Source organism: Sinocyclocheilus anshuiensis, unplaced genomic scaffold (genome assembly GCF_001515605.1).
Source record: "Sinocyclocheilus anshuiensis isolate Anshui unplaced genomic scaffold, SAMN03320099.WGS_v1.1 scaffold78, whole genome shotgun sequence".
NCBI classification, from domain to species: domain Eukaryota; kingdom Metazoa; phylum Chordata; class Actinopteri; order Cypriniformes; family Cyprinidae; genus Sinocyclocheilus; species Sinocyclocheilus anshuiensis.
The window spans coordinates 1,119,437-1,124,019 of NW_015544250.1; the positions used below are offsets into that span (position 1 = coordinate 1,119,437).

At 36.1% G+C, this 4,583-nt stretch overlaps 1 pseudogene; it reads right to left on the bottom strand.

Moving 5' to 3' along the window:
- The window catches only part of LOC107697818 (protein-glutamine gamma-glutamyltransferase K-like), a 22,139-nt pseudogene extending 19,980 nt beyond the window's left edge, over window positions 1-2,159 (bottom strand).
- Between the last annotated feature and the right edge of the window lie 2,424 nt (window positions 2,160-4,583).

Consider the following 4,583-nt stretch of genomic DNA (forward strand, 5'->3'; position numbering starts at 1 on the left):
GAATGCCCAAACACCTCAACACTACAAGAAAGTGAAGAAGAATATAAGTGCATTACATCTATAATCACTTTCTCAAAACTTTTTCTGCTCGTCCATTCTGCAGGAAAGCTTATGTGTGTTGGTGACTCCAGCAAAGGCCAAGCTCTGTCCATATTTGACAGGTATCCCTCCACATTTGTAGTACTGTTTCAGGATGGCACTGCTGCTGCACCACGATGTAGGAGCAGTTCCATCTCCATAGCAGTTTGACCAGTTACCCACCAGCACACCACAGTCTTTGTTAGCAATAACCTGATAAGGACAGACGATTAAAGCTATTTTAATTTGAATGCAGAAAACTTCGTGCAGAAATACCACATTCAGAAAAGAACAAATCTGACCATTTTAAAGGCTTTCCAACATGAAATCAGGGTGTTGATAAGAAGGAAATAAAGACTCACCATATCAGACACCACTCTGGAAATGTCGATGGGGCTTCCCCACCCTGAGCAAGGTGTACAGCTCTTCTACAACACATACATACATGCAGGCAAGATTCCCTTCTCAAACTAAGAATCAGACAGAGGAGTGAGAAAGTTGGAAATGTAAAAAATTTGTCATGCTATCTTGTGCATGGAAATGTTATACAGTAGATATTGTTCTGTAGAATTTTATTTCAGATGCTTCAAGAAAAATGAAATGTGAAAAGATTTCCAGCAGCAACCCCAATAGTTTCCAACACTTTAAATGCACACCCTTATTACTTATAGGATTACTTACACACTAGAAAAAGTTTAGTTGTTTCTGCCATTTTCCTGTGACGCACAACTACTCCCACTGAAATCGGTGGATTACCAACATCTCTCTGATATACTGTTAACTCATGTGTAGGCACTTTTGTAATATATGAGTGAAAGTTTGGCTCTTACTTGACCAGAGTTCCATGTTTTGCAGGCAATCTGCTGCTTAGTTCCATAGTAGATTCTGCCCATGTCATTCAGCACATACTCAGCTCTCTCCGCCTCATCACTCAGGGACACACAGTCATCTGATAAAAAAACATTGGGCTTTAAATATATATTCAGGTTCATGTTTATGTTAAAGAGTAATGAAACACATACCTTTACACCAGGGGTTGAACAGCATGTAAATGTCATTTTCAGGAACATAAGGTAAAGTGAATCTGCCTCCTGGACAGTGTGTCACGACACTAAGCTGGTATCGTCCAACGCAAGCAGTCGGCACACTGTGCACACACAGTTTGATTTGGTTTTGGCCTTGTTAGATGATCTTTGCCCCCCAGCAGCCTTTTTTGAATTCTTCCACTATTGGAACGATCACATAAGTGCCGTCCCGGATGGATGGGATGTGACCTGTTAAACATACAAAAGAAAAAGAGATTCCAGTGATGGTAGAAATGCTGGTTCAGCTCCTCACATGTTCCTCCTCAACATACGTAGATACAGTATATCCTCTATTGTCATGAGTCATATCGAAACTAACCTAGTTTGAGCTCCAGGTGAAGCTTGTCACAACTGGGATTGAAAGGACGGCACAGATCAACCCACATGTTGAAACACTGTCCTCTGCGGACGATGAGATGATCATCAAGGAAACAATGTGTGTTATGCTCCTGACGATTCTGTCCGGTCCTGCATTTGAGAAGGTCTACTTTACACACCCGGAGAACAGCATCTGAGAAAATGAAAAAAGCAGAAAACAGGTAATTAGTTATCAAAAAGACCATTCATTGAGTTATGAGTAAGAATAGCACATTTCCCATCATGCATTGCAGGACAAAAATTTATAACTCTTACTATCAGCTCCACAGAATCGCTTGCTTGTACAGTCATCCACACATTCCTTGATGACGACTTCCTTGATGATGAGTTTGTCTCATAATCACGGCATGGAGTGACAAAGCCACAAGGATTAGAGTATGGAGTAATGTATGGATTAGCACAAGGAGTAGCGTATGGAGTAGCGTATGGAGTAGTGCAAGGGTTAATGCATGGGTTCACACATGAGTTTACACAAGGATTTGCACATGGGTTCATGTAAGGGATTACGTGTGGGTTCACGTAAACATTTGCCCATGGGTTTACAGATGGGTTTGTGCATGGTTTAGTGCATGGGTTGGTGTAAACCGGTGCATAGCATGCTCCTTTCCAGCTGTCCATATCTGGGAAACGGCAAACGAGGTTTTTGTATGGGTTGTTGACAAAAGGCATCCTGTGCAAAAAAAAAAAGAAGATTGTGAAGGATAAATAACAAGATACAACATAATCAGTTTGGTCATGCACAAGTTCAGGAGGATCATTCATAATTTAGCTTTCTTCCCTGAATATTCCAGCCTTTAAATCCATGAGCATTCAAATCAGGTTTGTAGAACTTCCTTCATTTATTAGCAAGGCAAGTCATCTTAACTTTTTTCTTGTTGTGGCTTATTAAATGTCTATTAAATCAATGAATCTGTGCAAAATAAAACCAGGTAACAGCCCTGAAGTAATATCAAAGTCTATTACTTACATATTTAATATATATAACAAGTAACTGAAGTGAGAAGTTGATTTACTGAAGCAAGTGAACAGTAAGTCCTGCTTTAACCAGCTCATCTTTCCACTGCAGGTCTAGATATATATATATATATATATATATATACTTCATGTCCATCTCCATCTCCACCCCATCACATCTCCTGTGAGCAAGAAGAAATTATTTTGGGTGAGTGACATTGTTAATTTCAATGTTCTGTTTCAGGAAGTTAAGCCAAATTAATGTCTTAGTTTAATTGATCTGGACTGATAGAGATGTAATTGAGAAATTCCTGAGTAAGGAGAAAATGCTTATTTATAATGATGACCAAATGCAAATGTCAAACTAGTCATGGCAAGGTTTGCCATACATTTTTATATACATATATTTTAAAAGCTAAATTAATCTGAATGTAAGTAATGTATTATTTCTACTTTATCTACTTTAAGGTCATGACATTGATTACAGAACCAAAGCTAAATTAATTGTAGTTATCTTTTTATTTATTTATTTATTTTTAATTATATATATTTTAGGTTAAAACAGGCATGATGTTGTTGGAAAATAATCTCTTTGATTGCAAATACACGAACATCTGCTGCTTAAAGTTTTACAATGTTTCTTTTGCAAAACAGTCATAGCTTATTTTTTAACTAGTGTACCTCGTTTTTTCAGGGCACATACAGTTCATTGCTTTGCAATTGTCATGCAGTTTCCAGGTTTCAAATATTTAACAAAATGCATAGCAACAATAAAAATTAAATATGACACATTTGGTGAGACAGTGTTATACATGGCATTAATTAGGGCAATAGAGCAGCTTCACTCGTCTTGAACTGCTAACTGAACATATGAGCTATCATTACCATTTCCATTTCAGGTTTGCATAGTAAGTGTTAATGCACTGGGTGTGTATTAGTCCTATATTGTAATTAGTTATTGTATAATTCATCTTCCTCTGTCCGCATTTTTTTTTTTTTTTTAATATGCACTAATTTCTGAGTCACTTCATGTAAAATATGTGTTCATTGTTCAACTATAACAGGTTCTATTGTCAACAGATACTGTTGAGAGGAATGACTTCAGAAAGACATGTTGAGACCAAAAAAACGTGTCCAGGTAAAAGTACTAGTACTTAATTGTTTGAGTTAAGTATTACTATGATGAGTTACAAAAGTAAAAATGTATGCAGTGAAAAGAATTGCTGGTAATAAAAATAATGATGTTAGTGATGGATTAAATTCTGTGAACAGATACTCTCATCATGCAGATCTGTAATGTAAGCCCGCTACAATGAGGGGTGTGATTTATACAAAACCAGTTTCCTTATTTGTTATAGCTCACCACTCATTTTTCCAGCAGACAGTAGACGCACACATCAGCTTGTAATGGATACATAAACATAAAACTTGTGTTTTTCAGTGTCTTGACTTTAACAGCATGAAATATTTTGTGTGTGTGTGTGTGTGTGTGTGTGTGTGTGTGTGTGTGTACATCTTACAAAATAAAAGTATAGACTTTTGATCTGTAGAGAATGGACCATGAGCTATTTTATAGGTGTGTTCACTACTGTTGGATATGTCTAAATAAAACTTACTTTTTTTATGATTTCAATTCGTTTTTTTACTCAAAGTGGCGCAAGTAAAAGTAATGTAATTTAACACTTACAAGTTTATACTTAATACAGATCTTTTGCAAATTATATGATCAGCATAACAGTTTGAGTAAATATCGAATTTAAAAAGTGTCCACAGTATGTCTTAGTATTTGGTTGTCTTTATTTATTTATTTATTGGCAGCAGCACTGAAGATGACATGAATAAAACTAGATAATTATGTTCTTCTGCATGATTTCAGACGTTCAGAGGAAGAACATCTGACTGTCTGTACAAGGTTCAATGCCACTCATTTTCTTATATTTTGCTTAGAAAATGCAAACTATGAAATATCATTCATTTTGCAGTGAAAAAAATATTTTTTTACTAGGTTTTAATTTGATTTTGAAACTCAGAATTTAAACGTAGTCTCAGGTCTTTGGACGTGAATTTGGATGTAAATTACTGAAAATC